Here is a 27,840-nt window from a genome sequence, read left to right as displayed (position 1 = left end):
CTCTACTCAACACTCTATAATAACCTACATGGTAACAGGATCCAATGATGAACAGATACATGTATGAAAAATTGATCCTAATTGGTACATCCAGAGAATCACAACACTCTAATAAAATTTACTCCAACAGGGGCTTCCCTAGTGGCGCAGTGGTTGAGAATCTGCCTGCCAATGCAGGGGACATGGATTCGAGCCCTGGTCTGGGAGGATCCCACATGCCCATGAGCCACAACTACTGAGCTTGTGCATCTGCAGCCTGTGCTCCACAACAAGAGAGGCCACAATAGTGAGAGGCCCACGCACCTCGATGAAGAGTGGTCCCCGCTTGCCGCAACTAGAGAAAGCCCTCGCACAGAAACGAAGATGCAACACAGCCAAAAATAAATAAATAAATATTAAAGGCAAAGGAGAGAGGGGAAATTGTAGATCGAGGAAGAATCTAGTTTAAAAAAAATTTACTCCAATAAGAAACATAAAATAAATTTAGAAAACAAACGTAAGTAGGAGACATAAGCTTTTGGGAGTTTGTCCTGGGACATTCCACTACAACTTGCAACTTAGGACCACAACTTCAAGGAAGGCTCTCCTGTCCTTGTAACCAAAGTTGGGAATGTAGAAATCTGCCGCCTTGTGGTCAATTCCCGCAACAGCAGCTTTAATCCCAGTGCTATTGGTCACTTAATATTCACAAGGACTGCAGGGCTTTAAATGACACCTGCCCTCAAAAAATATCTTGCGGTCAGGAATGGACATTAATATGCAAAACAGTAGAAAATCCGGAGAAGACAATTTCGAGAGGTAAATTTCCTCACAGTGTTTTTTTTTAAGGACATGAAAAAATGTTCAACATCAAAAATTATTAGGGACATGCAAATTTAAACTACCAAAAGGTATCAGCTCACAATAGTCTGAATGGCCATCAGAGAAAAATGTCTGCAAACAATAAATGCTGAATGGGTTTCCGAGAATGGATACACTCATATGCTGTTGCTGAGATGTAAACTGGTAACAGCCACTAATCAGAACAGAATGAAGGTGCCTTTAAAAGGTAAAAATTGAGCTACTATGTGATCCTGCCAAAACACTAATGGGCCTGTAACCCGAGAACACCAGAATTCAGAAATACCCAGGTACCCAAAAATGCTCTTCAGTGGTACTTACAATAGCCAGACATGGATGCAAGCAAAATGTTCAAAAACAAATGAATGGGCAAAGAAGTGGTACATGTACACAATCGAATATTATCCATGGAAATGATGAAACAATGTCTTTTCCATCACCACTGATGAACCTAGGGGTAATCATACTACGTAAAGTAAGTCACAAAAAGAAAGACAAGTATCCGATGACATCATTTACTAGGGTTATCTAAAAATTGATACCCATGAATATATTTCCACTGCGAAAGACCCACGCAGACTTTGAAAAAGGTGAAAGGAATGGAAAAATTAGGATGTTGGGGTTAACATGCATTTAATAATTCATATAAAATATATAATCAAGAAGGACCTACTGGATGCCAAGGGAGGTCTACTCAACTCTCTCTAATGACCAACATGTGAAAGAATCTAAACCTGATTAGATATATGTATACATATGAATGAACCAGCTTCTTTACACCTAGAACAAACACAACATTGTAATCAAATTTACTCTGATAAGAAATAAAAATTAAATTAAACAAGAAGTAATGTGACACAAGATTTTGTGTATTTGTCCTGGCACTTTACACTCCAATTTACAATCTAGGAAGAGGAATTCCACTAAACCAATGTTTTACTTAGCAATCAAGGTGAGTATGAATAAATTCCACTGCCTTGTTGCCCTTTCCTGCAACTTTAAAAACAATGCTTATGGGTACTTAATATTCAGAAGAACTGTTGGGCTCTACATGACACCCACAATCAGGAAATGTCCACGGGTAGGTAAGCAAAATAAATTCCAAAGGAACAGACTTTCAAGATCCTATTTCAATAGGTAAATTTTACACTGTTTAAAAGAAAAGCACTTGAAAAGATGTTCTAATTCCTATATTATTAGCATCATAGAAATCAAAACTACAATGAGGGGTCACTTCACATGAGTAAGAATAGCCACCATTGAAACATCTACAAACAGTAAATGCTTGAGAGGTTGTAGAAAAAAGGCAACCCTCCTATGCTGCTGTTGGAATCTAACATGGTAACAGCCACTATAAATAAGAGTATGGAGGTGCCTTTACAAGGTAAATTTAGAGGTACCATATGATCCAGCTGTCCCACTCCCAGGCGTATAACAGGAGAAAACCAGAATTGGAAAACACACATGCACCCATATGTGTACCGCAGCACAATTTACAACGTCTAAGACATGGAAGCAACCAAAATATCCATCAGCCGATGGACGGATAAAGAAGCGGTACATGTTCACAGTGAAATATTACTCAGAAATGAAAAGAATGAAGGAATGCCATTTGCAGCATCATAGATAGAATTAGAGATAATCATACTAAGTGAAGTAAGTCAGAAAGAGAAAGTCAAATATCATATGATACTACTTATAGCTGAAATTTAAAAATTGATACCAATGAACTAATTTACAAGAGAGAAACAGGGACTTTCCAGGTGGTCCAATGGTTAAGAATCTGAGCTTCCAATTCAGGGGGCATGGGTTCGATCCCTGGTGTTGGGAGAACTAATATCACACGTGCCTTGCAGTACAGCCAAAAAAATAAAATAAAAGAGAGAGAAACAGACTCACAGACTTAGAAAACAAACTTATGCTTACCCAATGAGAAAGGTGGGTGGAAGGAATAAATCAATCAGGAGGCTGGGGAAAATATTTACACATTAATACATATAAAATAGATTATCAACAAGGACCTACTGCATAACAAAGGGAAGTCTACTCAACACTCTCTAATAACCTATATGGGAAAAGGATCTGAAGATGAATAGACATATGAATATACATAACTGAACAAGATTCTGTACGCCTACCACAAACAGAATATTTTAAATCAACTTTACTCCAATAAAAAAGAAAAATTAAATTAAAACAAAAACAAGAAGTAACAAAACAGAAGATTTGGGGTGTTTGTTCTGCCACAGCCCACACTAATTTACAATCCAAGAGCCCGTCTTCCACAGTGGGTCTGGTTACCCAAGTAACCAGAGAGGGGCATGAAGGAAATCCTAACATCTGTGCCCATTTCCACAACAGCAACTTTAAAACATGTGCTTATGGGCACTTCATATTCACAAGGACTGCCAGGGTGTAAATGACACCCGCCCTTAACAAATGTCCTGTGGTAGTTATCGAGCAAAAATTCAAAATAGTCAGACTCCAAAAACCCAATGTCAACTGTAACTTTTCCTCACAGTGTTTAAAAAAAACACATGCAAAGATGCTCAAAATCTCGAATTATTGGACAGACACATGCAAATCAAAACTACAACAAGGTATCACCTCACGCAGTCAGAATGGCCATCATCAAAACGTTTACAAACCATAAATGCTGGAGAGGACATGGAGAAAAGGGAACCCTCCTATGCTGTTGGTGTGATGTAAGCTGGTAACAGCCACTATAAAGTACAGTATGGAGATGCCTCTTAAAAGTAAAAATAGAGCTACCATATCATCCAGCAGTCTTATTTCTGGGTGTACATCTGCAGAAAGCCAGAAATGAAAATGGCAAATGCACCCAAACCCAAACACACACTGCAGCACTGTTTACAAGAGCCAAGACATGGAGGCAACCAAAATGTCCATCAACAGATGAATGGATAATGAAGAAGTTGTACATGTACACAATCAAATAAATATTACTCAGAAATGAAAAAGCATGATCACCTCTAGGTCCATTCCTGTTGCTGCAAATAACATTATTTCATTCTAAGTGAAGTAAGTCAGATAGAAAAAGACAAATATCATATGATATCACTTATAGTGGAGTCTAAAAAATGATAGACATGAACAAATTTATAAAACAGAAACAAACCAACAGACTTCATATATCCTTCAGGGAGAAAAAATTTTAAATGTTTCCAATCACTAAATGTCAACCTGAAAAATGTAAGCAATAAATAACTTTGTAAAGGTATTAATTCTCCCCAAATTAACCTATACCAGGCATTAGCAAACTAAACCTGGAGATCACATCCAGCCTATCACCTTCTTTTGTAAATTAAATTTAATGAATGATCCACAAGAAAACCCATAATGAGACATCAGGTCACACCTCTCAACGTGGCTATTATTCCAAAGTATACAAATATGAAATGTTGTTCATGACATGGAGAAGGCAATCCTAGTACACTGGTGGTGGGATTGTAAGTTGGTACACCCACTATGAAAAGAATATGGAGGTCCTGATAAAAGCTAAAAGTAGAACGATCAGATTAGCCAGCAATTCCACTGCTTGGTATATGTCCAAAGAAAATGAAGACACCAATTTGACAAGATACATGCAACCCAATGTTCATAGCAGCATTATTTACAATTGCCAACATATGGAAGCAAACTAAATGTCCATCAACAGATGAGTGGATAAAGAAGATGTGGTATGTATACACAATAGACTATTACTCAGCCATTAAAAAGGATCAAATTCTGCCATTTGCAACAACATGGATAGGCCTAGAATATTTATACCTACTTAAGTTAGAGAAGGACAAATACACTATGTTCTCACTTCTCTGTAGAATCTAAAAATGCAAGAAATGTATGTATATAACAAAACAGAAATAGACTCACAGAGAACAAATTAGTGGTTACTGGTGGGGCGACTTAAAGGGGGAGGGAAAAACAGTAGTTTGTTTCTCTAAATCCAGTACCCCTATGTATGAAATAAACAAACAAGGATATATAGTACAACACAGGGAAATATAGATATTATTGTGTAATCACTTTAGTGGAACACGATCTATAAAAATATTCAATCCATATGTTGTACCCCTGAGACTAATGTAATATTGTAAATCAACTATACTTCAATTTAAATAATCCATAGGGTGGCTGAATGGATTAAAGAAAGTTCAATTATACTGTGTACAAGATATTCATGTTAACTTCTAATCCATATATAGCATAAAATTGAAAGACTGGGAACAAAATACTCCATGAAAATGATACTTGACTGACTAGTCTATTATGAGATAAAAAAGACTTGAAGTCAAACCTCTCAAAGGAAAGAAGGTTATCATATAATGATAAATGGATTAATTCATCAAGAAATCATGACAATTATAAATATGTATGTATCCAGCTTTGGAGCCTCTCAACATATAAAGAATATATTAACCCACGTGAAGGGGAAAATGTGCAGAAATAAAATAATGGTAAGAAACATCGATACCCAACTTTCAACACTGTATAGATCATCCGGACATAATATCAATCAGGAAACACTGAACCTGAACACACACTTGATATCAAATGAACCTAACATACATTTACAGTATATTCCACTCAACAGCAGCAAACTTTCCATTGTTCTTAAGTACACATAGAACATTGCCTAGGGTAGATCCTATGTTAAGCCACAAAACAAGTCTTCAAAAATCCAAGAATATTGAAATCATATCAAGGATCATTTCCAACCACAATGGTATGAAACTGAAATTCAATATTAAAAAGAATAATTGAAAATTCAAGAATACTTAGAAATTGAACAATAAGCTCCTGAATAGCCAATGCATACAGGAATAAATCAAAACGGAAATTTAAAAGAAATCTTAAAGCAAACAAAATTGGAAACACAAAGTACCTAAATTTATGGAATACAGGAACAAGACTGCAATTCAAAGAGTTATGTTTACAGTAATAGATGCATATATTTTCAAAGAATTCTTGAGAGGGGATCAAGATGACAGCGTAGGAAGATACTGAGCTCCCCTGCTGCCAAAGGCACACCCAAATTACAACAACTTACACGGAAATTATCTCTGAAGACCAGCAGGGAATGTTTTCCACAACTAAAGATATAAGGAAGGGGAAACCACAAGGCAGGTAGGAGGACTGGAAACACAGTCTAATTGGAACCCACACATATAGCACAGTGACCCACAGCTGGAAGATATCACAATTGCATAGGTCCTCCACATGGAGGGAAGGGTATGAGCCTGGCATTAGGCTGCTCAGCCCAGGGTTCCTGCACTGGAAGAAAAGAACACAGCAGGTCTGGCTTTGAAAACTTGCAGGGCTTATTTTCAGGAAATCTGGAGACGAAAGGAAACTGAGACTGCTCTCATAGAGCACACACAAATCTCACATGTTCTCAGTCCCTGTGCAGAGCCAATAGAGTGAAAGACACGTGTGCCAGACCCACTTGCTAATCTCGGAGAGCTCCTTGGAAAGGCAAGAGGCAACTGGGACTCCCACTAGGAACTGAGACATGGGCAAGCAACATTTTAGAATCTTCCCTGGAACTGATTAGAACCAGGGGCCTGCCCCATTTACCACCATGCCCATAGCACTCCCGCACAAGAAGCCCTCACAACCAGACACACTGGGGGCCTACGCTGTCCACCTGTGCACCTGGAGCACCACACAGCCACCCATAATGGAGGGCTGCCTTGGATATCAGCACACCCATGGCAATCAATCACATACTGCAGGGGCTCACAGCCATTTAGGCCAGGGTCCAATACCACCTACCAGCTTGCCTACAGCAGTTGGCCCCGCCGTAAGAGAAAGGTGTGTGCAACCCACACAGGGGACACCCCTGGAGCGTGTGGCTCTGCTGGCCAGAGGACAATGTGCTGCTGGGCCCTATCAGTCATCTCCTATATAAGGCCACTTCTCTGAGACCCAGGAATGTAACAACCTGAACCTAATGAATAAAGATGTACAGAGAATTAGGAAACATAAGGAAATAGAGGAGTATGTTACAAATGAAGTAACAAGACATGACATCAGAAAAAGAACTGAATAAAACAGGGATAAGCATTCTACCCGATAAAAAAAAGTGTTCACAGTAATGATTATAAAGACGCTCAGCCAAGTCAGGAGAAGAATAGATAGACATAGTGAGAATTTCAACAGAGTAATAACATGTCAAAAACAACAAAACAGTGAACAATACAATAAAAGAGATTAAAACACACACACATGTACATGAGAGAAGCCACATTATACTGTATGATACAGAAGAACAGATCAGTGAAATGGAAAACAGAGTAGTGAAAATCACCCAAACTGAATAGCACAAAGTAAAAGCAATTAAGGGTATACGTAAAGGGACCTCTGAGACAACATCAAGAATATTAACATGAGCATTACAGGGGCCCCAGAACGAGGAGAAGAGAGAAACGGGCAGATAACTTATTGGAGGATAGAGTAACTGATAACTTTCCTAACCTGGGGAAGGAAACACACATCCAGGTCCAGGAAAAACAGAGTCCCAAACAAGATGAAGACAAACAGGTCCAACCAAGACATATTTTAAAGCTCCAAAACTTTAAAAATTTAAAGAGTGATCACAGAGGCAGTGAAATAAAAGGGTCTAGTTATGTTCAAGGTATTCCCATAAGACTGTCAGATGATTTCTCAGCACAATTTTCAAACTAGGAAGGAATGATAGGATATAATCAATGGGCTAAAAAGAAAAAGTCTACAACAGGAATACTCTACCAGCAAAATTGTTATTCAGAATTGCAGGACAGGGCTTCCCTGATGTCACAGTTGTTGAGAATCTGCCTGCCAATGCAGGGGACACGGGTTCGGGCCCTGATCCAGGAAGATCCCACATGCCACAGAGCAACTAAGCCTGTGTGCCACAACTACTGAGCCTGTGCTCTAGAGCCCATGAGACACAACTACTGAGCCTGCTAGCCACAACTACTGAAGCCTGAGCACCTAGAGCCCATGTTGCACAACAAGAAGAGCCACTGCAATGAGAAGCCCATGCACCACAACGGCCCATGCACCACAACAGAGAGTAGCCTCCACTTGCCACAACTAGAGAAAAGCCCAAGCACTGCAATGAAGACCTAATACAGCCAAAAATAAATAAATAAATTTATGGAGGAAAGAAAGAATTGAAGGAGAGACCAAGAGTTTCCCAGACTAGCAAAAGCTAAAAGAGTTCATCACTAATAAACCAGCCTTATATGTAATGTTGAATGAATTTACTTAAGCTTAAAAGAAGTCTCACTAATTATTGATAGTAACGAGAAAACAAACAAAAGTAAAAATCTCACTGAAAAACCTATACATAGAGTAAGGGTAATAGATCAAACATTTTTTTAGCTTCTGTAAAGAATAAAAGACAATAGTAGTATGTTTTTTTAAAAAAGACAGGGCCCAAATAAATCAGAATTGAAAGCGATGATGTTACAACAGACACCACAGAAATACAAAGTATCCTAAGATACACACAGGGTAACTCAGGGCTCAGACTGGACAGAGCCCAGTCTCCCTTCCACTGTACATGAGTTACACGAGCCTCAGGAACTGAGGAGGGGGTCCCTGAGGGGAGGCACAAGATAGAAGATGTTAGGCATTAACCTGACTCTATTTATGTTAAACCTGCCTGAACTACATTCACATGAGATTGTTTTGTCCTGAATGTACATTGGCACCTTTAGTCTGAACTGCAGATCTTTGGCTTCACCACCTCCACTGACAGCATTAGCTTCACCTGCTGTGGACCATCTCCTATAGGATTTCTAGAACCACAAAGCATCGAAGTTTCACAGGACACAGAGTCTGTGAGACTCCACTCAGTCTCAGAGTCTCAACCTCACTCAGAGACGTAGAGTCACAACAGAGACTCCACTCTTGGAGGACACGCACAGTAGTGTGCACATCAGGACCCAAGGGAAGGAGCAGTTACCCCATAGGAGACTGAGCAGACCTACCTGCTAGTTTTAGAGGGTCTCCTGCAGAGGCGGGGGGTGACTGGGTCTCACCGTGCGGACAAGGACACTGGCAGCAGAAGTTCTGGGAAGTCCTCTTTAGCATGAGCCCTCCCAGAGTCCGCAGGTACCCCCACCAAAGAGCCAGGTGGGCCACAGTTCTGGGTCGCCTCAGGCCAAACAACAAACAGAGAGGGAACTCTGCCCCATGCATCAGCAGACAAGCGGATTAAAGTTTTATTGAGCTCTGCCCACCAGAGCAACACCCAGCTCTACCCACCACCAGTCCCTCACATCAGGAATGCTGCACAAGCCTCTAAGATAGACTCATCCAGCAGAGAGCAGACAGCAGCAGGAAGAAGAACTACAGTTCTTCAGACTGTAGATGGAAAACCACATTCACAGAAAGATAGACAAAATGAAAAGGCAGAGTAATTTGTACCAGATGAAGGAACAAGATAAAACCCCAGAAAAACAACTAAATGAGGTGGAGATAGGCAACCTTCCAGAAAAAGAATTCATAATAATGATAGTGAAGATGATCCAAGACCTTGGGAAAAGAATGGAGGCAAAGATCGAGAAGATGCAAGAAATAGTTAACAAAGACCTAGAAGAATTAAAGAACCAACAAACAGAGATGAACAATACAATAACTGAAATGAAAAATACACTAGAAGGGGGATTCCCTGGTGGCGCAGTGGTTGAGAGTCCACCTGCCGATGCAGGGGACATGGGTTCGTGCCCTGGTCTGGTAAGATCCCACATGCCAAGGAGCGGCTGGGCCCATGAGCCATGGCCGCTGAGCCTGCACATCCAGAGCCTGTGCTCCACAATGGGAGAGGCCACAAAAGTGAGAGGCCTGCGTACTGCAAAAAAAAAAAAAATACACTAGAAGGAATCAATAGTAGAATAACTGAGGCAGAAGAACCGATAACTGGCCTGGAGACAGAAAGGTGGAATTCACTGCTGCAGAAAAGAATAAAGAAAAAAGAATGCAAAGAAATGAAGACAGCTTAAGAGACCTCTGGGATAACATTAAACACAACAAAATTTGCATTATAGGGATCCCAGAAGGTGAAGAGAGAGAGAAAGGACCCGAGAAAATATTTGAAGAGATTATAGTCGAAAACTTCCCTAGCACGGGAAAGGAAATAGTAGCCACCCAAGTCCAGAAAGCACAGAGAGTCCCAGGCAGGATAAACCCAAGGAGAAAAATGCCGAGACACATAATAATCAAACTGACAAAAATTAAAGACAAAGAAAAATTATTGAAAGCACAAGGGAAAAATGACAACATACAAGGGAACTCCCATAAGGTTAACAGCTGATTTCTCAGCAGAAACTCTACAAACCAGAAGGGAGTGGGCTGATATATTTAAAGTGATGAAAGGGAAGAACCTACAACCAAAAGAACTCTACCCAGCAAGATCTCATTCAGATTCAATGGAGAAATCAAAAGCTTTACAGACAAGCAAAAGCTAAGAGAACTCAGCACCACCAAACCAGCTCTACAACAAATGCTAAAGGAACCTATCTAAGTGGGAAACACAACAGAAGAAAAGAATCTACAAAAACAAACACATAACAATTAAGAAAATAGTAATAGGAATATACATATCAATACTTACCTTAAATGTGAATGGATTAAATGCTCCAAACAAAAGACACAGTCTTGCTGAATGGATACAAAAACAAGATCCATGTATATGCAGTCTATAAGAGACCCATTTCAGACCTAGGGAAACATACAGGCTGAAAGTGAGGGGATGGAAAAGGATATTCCATGCAAATGAAAATCAAAAGAAAGCTGGAGTAGCAATACTCATATCAGATACAATAGACTTTAAAGAGTGTTACAAGAGACAAGGAAGGACACTACATAATGATCAAGGGATCAATCCAAGAAGAAGACATAACAATTATAAATATATATGTACCCAACATAGGAGCACCTCAATACATAAGGCAACTGCTAACAGCTATAAAAGACAAAATCAACAGTAACACAATAATAGCAGGGGACTTTAACACTTTACTTACACCAATGGAGATCATCCGGACAGAAAATTAATAAGGAAACACAAACTTTAAATGACACAAGAGACCAAATAGATTTAATTGATATTTATAGGACATTCCATCCAAAAACAGCAGATTACATGTTTTTCTCAACTTCACGCAGAACATTCTCCAGGATAGATCACATCTTGGGTCACAAATAAAGCCTCAGGAAATTTAATAAAACTGAAATCATATCAAGCATCTGTTCTGACCACAAGGTTATGAGATTAGAAATCAATTACAGGGAAAAAATATGTAAAAAACAGAAACACATGGAGGCTCAACAATACGTCACTAAATAACCAAGACATCACTGAAGAAAGAAAAGAGGAAATCAAAAACAACCTAGAGACAAATGACAACAAAAACATGATGATCCAAAACCTATGGGATGCAGCAAAAGCAGTCCTAAGAGGGAAGTTTATAGCAACACAAGCCTACCTCAAGAAACCAGAAAACTCTCAAATAAACAATCTAAACTTACACCTAAAGGAATTAGAGAAAGAAGAAAGAAACCCAAAGTTAGTAGAAGGAAAGAAATCATAAAGATCAGAGCAGAAATAAATGAAATAGAAACAAAGAAAACAATAGCAAAGTTCAATAAAACTAAAAGCTGGTTCTTTGAGAAGATAAACAAAAATGATAAATCGTTAGCCAGACTCAAGGAAAAGAGGGAGAGGACTCAAATCAATAAAATTAGAAGTGAAAAAGGAGAAGTTATAACAGACACCACAGAAATACAAAGCATCCTAAGAGACTTCTACAAGCAACTCTATGCCAATCAAATGGACAACCTGGAAGAAATGGACAAATTCTTAGAAAGGTATAACCTTCCAAGACTGAAAGAGGAATAAATAGAAAATATGAATAGACCAATCACAAGTAATGAAATTGAAACGGTGATTACAAATCTTCCAACAAACAAAAGTCCAGAACCAGATGGCATCAGAAGAGAATTCTATCAAATATTTCGACAAGAGCTAACGCCCAACCTTCTCAAACTCTTCAGAAATTTGCAGGGAAAGGAACACTCCCAAACTCATTCTATGACGCCACCATCACACTGATACCAAAACCAGACAATGATACTACAGAAAAAGAAAATTAGAGACCAATATCACTGATGAATATAGATGTAAAAATCCTCAACCAAATACTAGCAAACAGAATTGAACAACACATTAAAAGGATCACACACCATGATCAGGTGGGGTCTATCCCAGGAACGCAAGGGTTCTTCAATATACACAAATCAATCAATGTGATACACCATATTAACAAATTGTAGAATAAAAATATCATCTCAATAGAAGCAGGAAAAAATTTTGACAAAATTCAACACCCATTTATGATTAAAAATTCTCCAGAGAGTGAACATAGAGGGAATCTACCTCAACATAATAAAGGCCATATATGACAAACCCACAACAAACATCATTCTCAATGGTGAAAAACTACAAGAATTTCCTCTAAGATCAGGAACAAAACAAGGATGTCCACTCTCACCAGTATTATTCAACATAGTTTTGGAAGGCCTAGACACAGCAATCAGAGAAAAAAAGAAATAAAAGGAATACAAATTGGAAAAGAAGTAAAATTTTCACTGTTTGCAAATGACACGATACTACACATAGTGAATCTTAAAGATGACGCTAGAAAATTACTAGAGCTAATCAATTAATTTGGTAAAGTTGCAGGGTACAAAGTTAATGCACAGAAATCTCTTGCATTCCTCTACACTAACAATGAAATATGAGAAAGAAAAATTAAGGAAACAATCCCATACACCATTGCAACAAAAGGAATAAAATATGTAGGAATGAACCTACCTAAGGAGGTCAAAGTCCTATACTCAGAAAACTATAAGACACTGCTGAAAGAAATCAAAGATTATATAAACAGATGGGAGTATTAACCATATGCTTGGATTAGAAGCATCAATATTGTGAAAATGACTATACTACCCAAAGCAATCTACAGATTCAATGCAATCCCTATCAAATTATCAGTGGCATTTTCTACAGAACTAGAACAAAAAAACCTTAAAATTTGTATGGAGACACAAAACACCCCAAATAGCCAAATCAGTCTTGAGGGAAATTAAAAGAGCTGGAGGAATCAGACTTCCTGACTTCAGACTATACTACAAAGCTACAGTAATCAAGACTATATGGTACTGGCACCAAAACAGAAATATAGATCAATGGAACAGGATAGAAAGCCCAGAGATAAACCTACATACCTATGGCTAACTCATCTATGACAAAGGAGGCAAGGATAAACAATAGAGAAAAGACAGTCTCTTCAGTAAGTGGTGCTGGGAAAACTGGACAGTTACACATAGAAGAATGAAATTAGAACATCCATAACATCATACACAAAAATAAACTCCAAATAGATTAGAGATCTAAATGTTAAGACCGGACGCTATTAAACTCTTAGAAGAAAACATAGGCAGAACACTCTATGACATAAATCACAGCAAGATCCTATTTGACCCACCTCCTAGAGAAATGGAAATAAAAACAAAAATAAACAAATGGGACCTAATGAAACTTAAAAGCTTTTGCACAACAAAGAAACACATAAAGAAGACGAAAAGACAACCCTCAGAATGGGAGAAAATATTTTCAAATGAAGCAAATGACAAAGGATTAATCTCCAAAATTTACAAGCAGCTCATGTAGCTCAATATCACAAAAACAAACAACCCAATCCAGGACTGGGCAGAAGACCTAAATAGACATTTCTCCAAAGACGATATACAGGTTGCCAACAAACACATGAAAGGATGCTGAACATCACTAATCATTACAGAAATGTAAATCAAAACTACAGTGAGGTATCACTCACAGCAGTCAGAATGGCAATCATCAAAAAATCTACAAAAAATAATTGCAGGAGAGGCATTTATTGGAGAAAAGGGAACACTCTTTCAGTGTTGGTGGGAATGTAAATTGATATAGCCATTAGGGAGAATGGTATGGAGGTTCCTTAAAAAACTAAAAATAGAAGTACCATACGACCCAGCAATCCAACTCCTGGGCATTTACCCTGAGAGAACCATAATTCAAAAAGAGTTATGTTCAACAATGTTCATTGCAGCTCTATTTACAATAGCCAGGACATGGAAGCAACCTAAGTGTCCATCGACTGATGAATCGATAAAGAAGATCTGGCACATATATACAATGGAATATTACTCAGCCATAAAAAGAAACAAAACTGAGTTATTTGTAGTGAGATGGATGGACGTAGAGACTGTCCTACACAGTAAAGTAAGTCAGAAAGAGAAAAACAAATAGCGTGTGCTAACACAGATATATGGAGTCTAAAGGAAAAAAAAGTTCATGAAGAACCTAGGGGTGGGACAGGATTAAGGACACAGACGTACAGAAAGGACTTGAGCACACGGGGAGGGGGAAGGGTAAGCTGGGACAAAGTGAGAGAGTGGCATGGACATATATACATTACCAAATGTAACATCGATAGCTACTGGGAAGAAGCCACATAGCACAGGGAGATCAGCTCAGTGCTTTGTGAACACCTAAAGTGGTGGGATAGAGACAGTGAGAGAGAGATGCAAGAGGGAGGGGATATGGTGGTATATGTATAACTGATTCACTTTGTTATACAGCAGAAACTAACACATCATTGTAAAGCAATTATACTCCAATAAAGTTGTAAAATGAAAAAAAAAAAAGAAAGCCCAGAGATAAACCTACATACCAATGGTCAATAATCTATGACACAGGAGGCAAGACTATACAATGGAGAAAAGACAGTCACTTCAATCAGTGGTTCTGGGAAAAATGGGCAGCTACACGTAAAAGAATGAAATTAGAATACTCCCTAACACCATACAGAAAAATAAATTCAAAATGGACTAGAGACCTTAATGTAAGACCGGACAGTATAAAACTCTTAGAGGAAAAAATAGGAAGAATACTCTGACATAAATCACAACAAGATCTTTTTTGATCCACCTCCTAGAGTAATGCAATAAAAAAGAAAAATAAACAAATGGGAACTAATGAAACATAAAGGCTTTTGCAAAGCAAAAGAAAGTAAAAACAAGACGAAAAGACAACCCTCAGAATGGGAGAATATATTTGCAAATGAATCAACAGACAAAGGATTAATCTCCAATAATATATAAACAGCACATGCAGCTCAATATTAAAAAAAAACAACCCAATACAAAAATGGCAGAAGATCTAAATAGACATTTATTCCAAGAAGAGAGAGAGATGGCCAAGAAGCACATGGAAAGTTTCTCAACATCACTAATTATTAGAGAAATGCAAATCAAAACTACAGTGAGGTATCACCTCACACCTGTTAGAATGGACATCATCAGAAAATCTACAAACAACAAATGCTGGGGAGGGTGTGGAGAAAAGGAACCCTCTTCCACTATCGGTGGGAATGTAAATTGATACAGTCACTATGGAGAACAATATGGAGGTTCCTTAAAAAACTAAAAATAGAATTACCATATGATCCAGCAATCCCACTACTGGGCATATACCCAGAGAAAAACATAAATCAAAAAGACACATTCACCGCAATGTTCACTGCAGCACTATTTACAATAGCCAGGTAATGGGAGCAACCTAAATGCACACAGACAGACGAATGGATAAAGATGTGGTACATATATAAAATGGAATGTTACTCAGCCATAAAAAGGAATGAAATTGGGTCATTTGTACAAACGTCGATGGACCTAGAGATTGTCATACAGAGTGAAACAAGACAGAAAGAGAAAAAGAAATATTGTATATTAATGCATATATGTGGAACCAAGAAAAATGGGAACAAATGAACTGGTTTGCAGGGTAGAAATAGAGACACAGATGTAGAGAACAAACGTATGGACACCAAAGGGGGAAAGGCATGGGGGGGGTAGTGTTGGGATGAATTGGGAGTTTGGGATTGACTTATATACACCCATATGTATAAAATCGATAACCAGAAAGAACCTGCTGTATAATAATAAAATTAAAAGTTAAAAAAATAAATAAACGTACAAAAAGTAAAACAGAAAGACAGTTCTTCCATTCCCATACATGTATTTATATGAATGAATTATTTCCATGCTTCTATCTATAAATACGAAAAAGAGGAATAAAACCTACATTGAACCCAAAAAGAAAAAAAAAGAGCAGAACCCACCAGTTATAAACAGGAAAATCCTATCAGGGCACTTGCTCCAAAGGTAAAGAATCCTGAAGTTGGTCAGAGGTGAGTAATCATCTCCCATGCAGCCAGCAGCTCCCCCCCACCCAACAAGGAACGTCCTCATTGCAAAGCTGGGGGACTGTGCTGAGGCATCTCTGAGTAAACGTGAGCTGAGCTCCAGGCCAGCTGCTGCTGAACTGTTCCCACAGTTCCCAGGTAAAACACCTGAATCTGTGCAAGGACTTGAAAGCCTAGAGGAAGGGCCATGGAGCCACACAAGCGACAGCACCCAGGCCGACTTGGTGCCTACAGGCCAACCAGGATGGTCCTGGCCCCGGGCACACTTCTGGAAGCTTTCCATTTCCCTGCCTGAGATACCCCTCCTGTCCCGGCCCCCACTGCTTTTTTCCTTACTCACCTCTGCCTGGGGAGAAATTTCAGCAGCAGATATGGGTGACACATCCTCTTCTTTAGCAGTTGGCAGCTTGGCAACTCCTGCAGAAAGCCCAGCAGAGCCCCACTCACACCGGGCCACCCAAAAAACCGTGGCCCCTCACTCCCTCCCACCAGCCCAGCCCCGACACTGCTGACGGGGCAGAGAATATGGCGTCAGACACAACTGAAGGGGCTCTTGCTGCCTGGAGCGGTGTTTATATTGAACTCAAACCAGGCACACCTGGAGAGGGCTGGCCGGCAGTGTCAGGCTGCCCAGGTCAGCCAATCCTCGCCCCTCCGGGGCTCACAGCAGCAGAAAATGGACCTTGATGAACCGACCAGGTCCAAGGAACAGGTGTGGGCTCCTGAGAGTCAGGATAAACAAGGGGCTGCAGCTCTGGTTTGTTTTCTAATCATTTTATCTGGCCCATGAGTGGGAGACAACTTCAAGAAGACCCTCTCCTAATGAGAGGAACCCAGGAGTCAGGGAGAGGAGGGGTGGTGGGTGGAGACAGAGGCCTGGTGCCCCGGCTGCAGTGGAAGTCTCTGGAAGACCAGGTGGAGGGAGGCCACACAGAGTGACGCCCAGTGTCACAGACCTGTTGGAGCTGTTGTTTGTTAGTTCAAGTCGTACTCTGAGGTGCTCTGTGTCAGCCCTGAGCGACAGGTGAGCTGGGGGTGCTCTGCAATGGGGGCTATGTGCACAGTTTCTGTGTGCCCAGTCTTGCTGGGTACCTGCACAGGTGAGCTCCATATCCTGGGAGGGGCCTGACCACGAGAGCCCCGTGGGCTGCTGGGTATCTGCACAGGTGAGCTCCATATCCTGGGAGGGGCCTGACCACGAGAGCCCCGTGAGCTGCTGGGTACCTGCCCAGGTGAGCTCCAAATCCTGGGAGCGGCCTGACCATGAGAGCCCTGTGGGCTACTGGGTACTTGGTAAAGGACGTCAGGTCAGTGAAGCACCTGAGAATATACATCCAGTAGTTCCTAATTCCTACACACTGATGGTCATTCTACCATCCACCAGGACATGGTATTCTGTATTAGACTTAGATGATGTCTTCTTCTGTATTCCATTAGTCCCAGAGTCACAAGAAATTTTGAAGTAGCGAGGAGTCCAGCCAGTCTTATTGGCCACCGTCACTGCAGTGTCTGTAGGTTTTTCTATGGTGACAGTGTGATATACAGTTCCCCCGCCAAGGTACGGGTTAGGATCAGGGTACGGGTTAGTGTATGATTTAGGGTTAGGGTTATGGTTAGGATTAGCGTTAGGGGATGGATACAGCTTATGGTACTAGTTAGGGTACGACAACGGGTTTGGTTAGAATCCATGTTAGGGTGTGGGTTAGTGTTAGTATACGGGTTAGGATTAGGTTGTGGGTTAGGGGACGGTTTAGGGTTAGGTTTAGCGTTAGGGAAAGGGTACGGATTAGGTCACTGTCTAGGGTACAACAATGGTTTAGGGTACCTGTTAGGGTTAGTGTTACTGTTAGTGTACATGTTACAATTAGGACTTGGGTAAGTATAAGGTTTAGGGTTAGGGTTAGGGTACGTGTTAGTGTTAGTGTATGTGTTATTATTATGGCACAGCTTAGTGTAAGGTTTAGGGTTAGGGTTAGGGAACGGGTACGGTTTTGGTTACAGTTTAGTGTATGACAACATCAGCATTTGGGGGTTTATCCAGGCACATTCACCTCTAGTGTATAAAAGAGGAACACCACTGGCAGGAAGGTCTGTTTCCCTGGTTACCAGAATGGGGAAAGCAGAACTGCTGCCTCCAAATGGCCGTTGCCTGCAACAGCAGCTTTACAACCTGTGCTAATCGGCACTTCATATGCACAAGTACTCGAGGGCTGTAATGAAACCTGCCCTCAAAATGTCTTCAGGGAGGTAATGGCCAAAATATTTCAAAATGTGGCACATACTTCAAGAAAACCATTTGAGGAGGTAAGCTGTACTCACAGTTTGAAGAAAAAAAGGACATGCCTGAATGCTAAATTTCAAGGCATTATGAGACACGTGCAAATCCAACCACAAAGAGGTATCAGCTCACAGCAGTCAGAATAAAAATTAGTAGAAAAACTACAAACAATAAATGCTGAAGGGGTTATGGAGAAGTGCATACCCTCAACTTTAAATGGGACGTAACCTGGTAAGAGCCATTAATGGAACAGAACGGAGGTGCCTTTACAAGGTAAAAAATTGGCTACCATATGATCCAGCAGGACCACTACTTGGTCTAAAACTGAAGATGACAGAATTGGAAAGACACAGGCAGGCAAATGTGCACTGCAGCAGCATTACAATAGTCAAGACGTGGAAGCAACCAAAAATTCCATCAACAGATGAGTGGACAAAGAAGAACTGGTACATGCACAGACCGAATATTAGCCAAGGAAAAAAATGACACAATGCCATTTGCAACACTGTAGATGAGTCTAGAAGTAATCACACAACTTGTCGTAAGTCAGAAAGTGAAAGACACATATACTATGATATCACTTATAGGTGTCACCTAAAAATTGATACCAGTGAAGATATTTCCACAGAGAAAGGCAATCACAGATTTATTAAACAAACTTATGATTCACCAATGGAAAGGTGTGAGGATTGGATACATTAAGATATCGGGGTTAACAGAGCTATACAAACACAGGTGAAGTATATAATCACCAAAGACCTACAGAATACCAAGAGAAGACTACTCAAAATTGTGTCGTAACCTACATGGGAAAAGGATCCAAAGAACAATAGATATATGTGTAAAACCACCACATCTTGCACACCTAGAACAAGCAAAACATTGTAATCACACTTGCTGTGATAAACAATGAAAATTAAATTTAAAAAACGAAGAAGTAGTGGGATATAAAGTTAAGGGGCTTTTTCCTGGCACATTCCATTCTAATTTACAACCTAGAACACGACTTTCATTAAGGCTCTGTTGCCCTAATAAGCAGATTTGTTAAAGGAGAACTGTGCCTCTTTGTGGCCGTTTCACACAGGAGCAGCTCTAAACCCAGCGATAATGGTTACTTGATATTCAAAATAATTCCAGGCTTGTTAATGACACCTGCCCTCTAAACAAATCCGTGGTCACTAAATCGAGCAAAAATCTCAAAAGACGTGTATATTTCAAAATGACAATTTAAAGAGGCATATTTTACGCACATTTTGTATTCTTTCTTTTTCTCTCTTTTTTTTTGTTAAAAAAAGGGCAAGGAAACATGCTCAATATCAGGAATTAATAAAGCCATGCAAATCCAGTCTACAAAAAGGTTCACCTCACAGCCGTCAGAATGATCACCAGCAAAAAGTCTACAACTTATAAATGGTGAAGGGGCTTTAGAGAACTCTGTACCCTCTAGCTGCTGGTGGGATGTCACCTGGTAACAGACAGTACTGAAAACAGAATGGAGGTGTGTTTAAAGGTAAAAATTGAGCTACCATGTGATCCGGTAGGATCACTGATGGGCCTATCACCTGAGTAGACCAGAATCAAAGAGACACAGGCTGGCAATCCTGCACTGCAGCAACATGTACCATAGCCAAGACTTGGAAGAAACCAAAATGTCCATCAACAGAAAAATGCACCAAGAAGAAGTGGTCCCTGTACACAATGGAATATTAGCCATGGAAAAGCATGGAACAGTGCCATTGGCACCACCATAGAAGGATCTAGAGATAATCACCCAACTTGAAGTAAGAAAGAAACCAAAAGACAGATATCCTATGACATCAATTATAGGTGTTACCTAAAAATTGATACCGATGAAATACTTTCCAAGAGAAGGACACACATAGATTCAGAAAACCAAATTATGTTTAACAAAATGGAAAGGTGTAAGGAAGGTATGAATTAGGATATGGGGATTAACACACATGTACTAATACACATGAAATATATAATCACCAAATACCTATGGAATACCAAGAGAGGTCTACTCAACATTCTGTAATAACCTACATGGGAAAGGATCCAAAGATGAATAGATCGATACATACATAAAATGAACCAGATTCTGTACACCTAGAACACACACAACATTTTTATCAAATTTACTCTGATACTAAATAAAAATTAAATTTAAAAAACAAACAAGGAGTAAGGAGATACAAGCTCTTGGGGGTTGCCCTGGCACATTCCACCCTAATTTGCAGCCTACTAACAGGATTTCCAGGAAGGCTCTGTTGCTCAAAAACCCAGAGTTGGAAATGTAGAAATGCTGCCACCTTGTGGCCGTTTTCGGCAAGAGCGGCTTTAAACCCACTGCTAATGGTCACTTAACATTCACAGACTCAGGGCTGTAAAGGACACCTGCCCTCCAAAAATGTCCTGAGCTAGGGAATGACCAAAATTATTCAAGACATGCAAATGTTTAAAGGAGATAGTATGAAGAGATAAGTTTGCACACTCTTCTTCAAAAGAAAGGAAAATGGATAAAAGCTCAACATCAGGAATTATTAGACTCATGCAAATCTAATCTACAAAAAGGTTTCAACTCACACACGTCAACTACCATCAGCAAAACGTCTACAAACAATACATGCTGAAAGGGTTTTAGAGAACTGTGTACTCTCTAGCTGCTGGTGAGATGTAAAGTGGTTACAGCCAATAATGAGAACAGAAAGGACCTCGTTTAAAAGTAAAAACTGGGGCTTCCCTGGTGGTGCAGTGGTTGAGAGTCCACCTTCCGATGCAGGGGACATGGGTTCGTGCCCCAGTCCGGGAAGATCCCACATGCCGCAGAGTGGCTAGGCCCGTGAGACATAGCCACTGAGCATGCGCGTCCGGAGCCTGTGCTCCGCAACAGGAAAGGCCGCAACAGTGAGAGGCCATCGTACCACACACACCAAAAAAAGAAATGTAAAACCGAGCCACCATTCCATCCAGCAGGCCCAATGTTGGGCCTCTCACCTGAGAAGACCAGAATCGAGAAGACAGAGGCTGCAACAGCTGCACTGCAGCCACTTTCACAATAGCCAAGATACGGAAGCAACCAAAATGTCCATCAACAGATGAATTGATAAAGAAGAAGTGGTCCATGTACACAATGGAATATTAACCTTGGAAAACAATGAAACACTGCTCTTTGAGACACCATAGATGAGCCTAGAGATCATCACAGAACGTGAGGTAAGTCGGAAAGCAAAATACATATCCTATGATATCACTTATAGGCGTTATCTGACAACTGACCCAAATGAACATATTTCCACAGAGAAAGACACTCACAGACTTAGAAAACAAATTATGCTTATCTAAAAGGAAAGGTGGAGGGAATGGATAAATTAAGACCAGGTTTACCATACGTGTACAAAGGCGTATTAAATACATATGTCAAAAAGACCGGCCATATAGAAACGGAGGTCTACGGGACACTCTTCAATAATTTACATGGGAGGAGGATCTGCACATCTATATCTATATATCTATATCTATATCTATATATCTATATATATACACATATACATATATATAAATATAATGTACAAATGAACCAGATTGTGTCACCTAGGACAAACAATATTCTAATCATTACCCTGATTTAAATAATTCAAACAACGAACAAGAAGTAATGTGACATATACTTATGGGGTTTTTTCCTGGCACATTGCATTCTAATTTACAACCTGGTAACATGACTTCCAGAAAGGATCTGCTGCCCTAGTAACCTGATTTGGGGATGGAGAAATGCTGCAGACTTGAGGCCGTTTCCCACAACAGCAGCTTTAAAACCAGTGCTAAGGGTCACTAAATATTCACACTCATTGCAGTCCTGTAAATGACACCTACCCTCACAAAACATCCTGGTATCGAAAATCGACCGAAAAAATCAAGAGGGCAACCTTCCAAGAAGACAATTTCAAGAGGTTTATTGTACTCACAGTTTTTTCCTGTTTTTGTTTAACAGAATAAAAAAAGGTGTGGAAAAAAGCTGAACATTAGGAATTATTAAAGACATGCAAATCCAAATTACAAAAACCTATCAGCTCACACCAGTCAAAATAGTCATCAGCAAAAGTTCTGCAAACAATAAATGCTGAAGGGGTTGTGGAGAAATGCGTACCCTCGGTTCTAAGTGGGACGTGGTAAGAGCCACTAATGAAAACACAATGTAGCTGCCTCGAAAGGTAAACATTGAGCTACCATTCAATCAAGCATACCCGTGCTGGGCCTATCGCCTGAGAGGATGAGAATCAAAAAGACACAGGCTGGCAATCCTGCACTCCAGCCATATTTAACACTGCCAACACTTTGAAGCAATGAAAATGTCCATCAACAGAGGAATGCACAAAGAAGTGGTCCATGTACAGAATGGAATATTACGCCAATAAAAAATGTAAATTCAATTTAAAAAACAAACATAAGTAAGGAGACATCAGCTTTTGTGGGTTTATGTGGGGACACTCCACTTTAATTTATAACCAAGGAACACCACTGGCAGGAAGGTCTGTTTCCCTAGTTACCAGAGTGGGGAAAGCAGAAATGCTGCCGCCCTCTGGCCATTACCTGCAACAGCAGCTTTAAAACCTGTACTAATAGTCACTTCATATGCACAAGTACTGGAGGGCTGTAAATGAAACCTGCCCTCAAAATGTCTTGAGGGGTGTAATGGCCAAAATAATTCAAAATGTGGCACATACTTCAAGAAAACAATTTGAAGATGTAAGCTGTACTCACAGTTTGAAGACAAAAAGGACATGCCTGAAAGTTCAATTTCAGGGGATTATGAGAGGCGTGCAAGTCCAACTACAAAGAGGTATCAGCTCACACCAGTCAGAATAACCATCAGCAAAAAACTACAAACAATAAATGCTGAAGTGGTTGTGGAGAAGTGCGTACCCTCAACTTTAAGAGGGACTTAACCTGGTAAGAGCCACTAATGAGAACAGAATGGAGGTGCCGTTACAAGGTAAACATTGAGCTACAATATGATCCAGGAGGTCCAGTCCTGGGTCTATAACATAAGAAGACGGAATTAGACAGACACTGGAGGGCAATCTGCATTGCAGCTGTATTACAATAGCCAAGACATGGAAGCAAACACAAAGTCCATCAACAGATGAGTGGATAAAGAAGAACTGGTACACGTACAGATGGAATATTAGCCAAGGAAAAAAATAGCACAATGCCATTTGCAGCACCATAGATGAGTCTAGAGGTCATCAAGCAACTTGTAGTAAGTCAGAAAGCAAAAGACACATATCCTATGATATCACTTAGAGGTGTTACCTAAAAATTGATACCAGTGAAGATATTTCCACAGAGAAAGGCAATCACAGATTCATTAAACAAACTTACAGTTCACCAATGGAAAGGTGTGAGATTGTATATATTAGGATATTGGGTTTAACAGAGATATACAAACATAGGTGAAATATATAATCACCAAACACCTAGAGAACACCAAGATTAGACTACTCAACATTATGTCATAACCTACATGGGAAAAGGATCCGAAGAAAAATAGATATATGTATGTGTGTAAAAGGACCACATCTCTCACACCTAGCACAAGCAAAACATTGTAATCAAAGTTGCTGTGATAAAAAATTAAAATTAAAAAAATGAATAAGAAGTAGTGAGACATAAACTTAATGGGCTTTTTCCTGGCACACTGCATTCTAATTTACAACCTACAACACGACTTCCATTGAGGCTCTGTTGCCCTAGTAACCAGATTTTGTAAAGGAGAACTGCTACCACCTTGTGAACATTTCTCAAAACAGCAGATTTAAACACAGGTCTAGAACGGAGGGGAAGATGGCAGAAGAGTAAGACGTGGAGATCACCTTCCTCCCCCCAGATACAACAGAAATACATTTACACGTGGAACAACTCCTACAGAACACCTACGGAATGCTGGCAGAAGACCTCAGACCTCCCAAAAGGCAAGAAACTCCCCATGTACCTGGGTAGGGCAAAAGAAAAAACAGAGACAAAAGAATAGGGACAGGACCTGCACCAGTGGGAGGGAGCTGTGAAGGAGGAAAGGTTTCCACAAACTAGGAAGCCCCTTTGCAGGCGGAAACTACAGGTGGCGGAAGGGGGACTGTTACAGCTGTGGAGAAGAGCACAGCAACAGGGGTGAGGAGGGAAAAGTGGGGAGATTCCCATACAGAGAATCGGTGCTGACCGGCGCTCGCCAGCCTGAGAGGATTGTCTGCTCACCAGCAGGGGCGGGCAGGGCTGCGAGCTGAGGCACGGGCTTTGGTCGGAACGCAGGGAGAGAAATGGTGTTGGCTGTGTGAACACAGCCTGATGGGTTTAGTGCACCACGGCTAGCCGGGAGGGAGTCCGGGAAAAGGTCTGGAGCTGCCGAAGAAGCAAGAGACTTTTTCTTCCCTCTTTGTTTCCTGGTGCATGAGGAGACGGGATTAAGAGCCCTGCTTAAAGGAACTCCAGAGAACAGCACAAGCCGTGGCTAAAAGCACGGACCCCAGAGATGGGCGCGAGTCATGGCTAAAAGCATGGACCCCTGAGACGGGTGCGAGCCGTGGCTAAAAGCGCAGATCCCAGAGGCAGGTGCGAGCCGCGGCTAAAAGCACGGACCAGAGAGACGGGAGGAAGACGCTAAGGCTGCTGCTGCCGTCACCAAGGGGCCTGTGTCCGAGCACAGGTCACTATCCACACCTCCCTTCCGGGGCGCCTGTGCAGCCCACGACTGCCAGGTTCCTGGGATCCAGGGACAACTTCCCTGGGAGAATGCACAGCGGGCCTCAGGCTGGTGCAATGTGAAGCCGGCCTCTGCTGATGAAGGCTCGCCTCGCATTCCACGTCCCTCCCTCCCCTCAGCCTGAGTGAGCCAGAGCCCCTGAATCAGTGGCTCCTTTAACCCCACCCTGTCTGAGCAAAAAACAGAAGCCCTCCAGCGACCTACACGCAGAGGCGGGGCCAAATCCAAAGCTGAGCCACTGGGAGCTGTGAGAACAAAGAAGAGAAAGGGAAATCTCTTCCAGCGCCTCAGAAGCAGCGGATTAAAGCTGCACAATCAACTTGATGTACCCTGCACCTGCGGAATACATGAATAGACAATGAATCATCCCAAATTGAGGAGGTAGACTTTGAGAGCAAGATTTATGATTTTTTCCCCTTTTACTCTTTTTGTGAGTGTGTATGTGTATGCTTTGGTATGAGATTTTGCTGTACTGCTTTTCTTCCACCATTTGTCCTAAGGTTCTATCCATTCGTTTTGTTTCTTTTTAATGTATTTTCTTAATTATTATATTTTAATTTAATAACTTTATTATATTTTACTTTATTTTATTTTACTTTATCTTCTTTCTTTCTTCATTTCCTTCCTTCCTTCCCTCTTTCCTTCCTTCTTTTCTCCCACCGCCCTCCCTCTCTCCCTCCCCCTCCTTTCTTTCTTTCCTTCTTTTCTTCTTTCTTTCTTTCATCCATCCTTCCATCCTTCCTTCCTTCCTTCCTTCCTTCTTTCCTTCCTTCCTTTCTTTCTTTCTTTCTTCCTACTTCTACTGACTCTTTCTCTCTAAATTTTCTCCATTTTATTCTGAGCTGTGTGGATGAAAGGCTTTTGGTGCTGCAGCCAGGAGTCAGTGCTGTGCCTCTGAGGTGGGAGAGCCAACTTCAGGACACTGGTCAACAAGAAACCTCCCAGCTCCACATAATATCAAATGGCAAAAATCTCCCAGAGATCTCCATCTCAATGCCAGCACCCAGCTGCACTCAACGAACAGCAAGTTACAATGCTGGACACCCTATGCCAAACAACTAGCAAAAAGGGACACAACCCCACCCATTAGCAGAGAGGCTGCCTAAAATCATAATAAGTCCACAGACGCCCCAAAATACCACCAGACATGGACCTGCCCACCAGAGAGACAAGATCCAGCTTCATCCACCAGAATACAGGCACTAGTCCCCTCCACCAAGAAGCCTACACAACACACTGAACCAACCTTAGCCACTGGGGACAGACACCAAAAACAACAGGAACTACGAACCCGCAGCCTGCAAAAAGGAGACCCCAAACACAGTAAGGTAAGCAAAATGAGAAGACAGAAAAACACAGCGCAGATGAAGGAGCAAGAAAAAAACGCACCAGACCTAACAAATGAAGAGGAAATAGGCAGTCTACCTGAAAAAGAATTCAGAATAACGATAGTAAACGTGATCCAAAATCTTGGAAATAGAATAGACAAAATGCAAGAAACATTTAACAAGGACCTAGAAGAACTTAAGATGAAACAAACAGCAATGAACAGCACAATAAATGAAATGAAAAATACTCTAGATGGGGTCAAAAGCAGAATAACTGAGGCAGAAGGACGAATAAGTGACCTGGAAGATAAAATAGTGGAAAAAACTACTGCAGAGCAGAATAAAGAAAAAATAATGAAAAGAACTGAGGACAGTCTCAGAGACCTCTGGGACAACACTAAACACACCAACCTTCAAATTATAGGGGTTCCAGAAGAAGAAGAGAAAAAGAAAGGGACTGAGAAAATATTTGAAGAGATTGTAGTTGAAAACTTCCCTAATATGGGAAATGAAATAGTTAATCAAGTCCAGGAAACACAGAGAGTCCCATACAGGATATATCCAAGGAGAAATATGCCAAGACACACATTAATCAAACTGTCAAAAGTTAAATACAAAGAAAGCATATTAAAAGCAGCAAGGGAAAAACAACAAATAAGACACAAGGGAATCCCCATTAGGTTAACAGCTGATCTCTCAGCAGAAACTCTGCAAGGCAGAAGGAAGTGGCAGGACATACTGAAAGTGATGAAAGAGAAAAACCTGCAACCAAGATTACTCTACCCAGCAAGGATCTCATTCAGATTGGATGGAGAAATTAAAACCTTTACAGACAAGCAAACGCTGAGAGAGTTCAGCACCACCAAACCAGCATTACAACAAATGCTAAAGGAACTTCTCTAGGCAAGAAACACAAGAGAAGGAAAAGACCTACAATAACGAACCCAAAACAATTTAGAAAATGGGAATACGAACATACATATCGATAATTACCTTAAATGTAAATGGACTAAATGCTCCCACCAAAAGACACAGATTGGCTGAATGGATACAAAAACAAGACCCTTATATATGCTGTCTACAAGGGACCCACTTCAGACCTAGAGACACATACAGACTGAAAGTAAGGGGATGGAAAATGATAATCCATGCAAATGGAAACCAAAAGAAAGCTGCAGTAGCAATTTTCATATCAGACAAAATGGACTTTAAAATAAAGACTACTAGAAGAGACAAAGAAGGACACTACATAATGATCAAGGGATCGATCCAAGAAGAAGATATAACAATTGTAAATATTTATGCACCCAACAT

The sequence above is a fragment of the Globicephala melas genome, chromosome 5 (assembly GCF_963455315.2).
Source record: "Globicephala melas chromosome 5, mGloMel1.2, whole genome shotgun sequence".
NCBI lineage: Eukaryota > Metazoa > Chordata > Mammalia > Artiodactyla > Delphinidae > Globicephala > Globicephala melas.
This window is presented reverse-complemented; position numbering follows the sequence as displayed.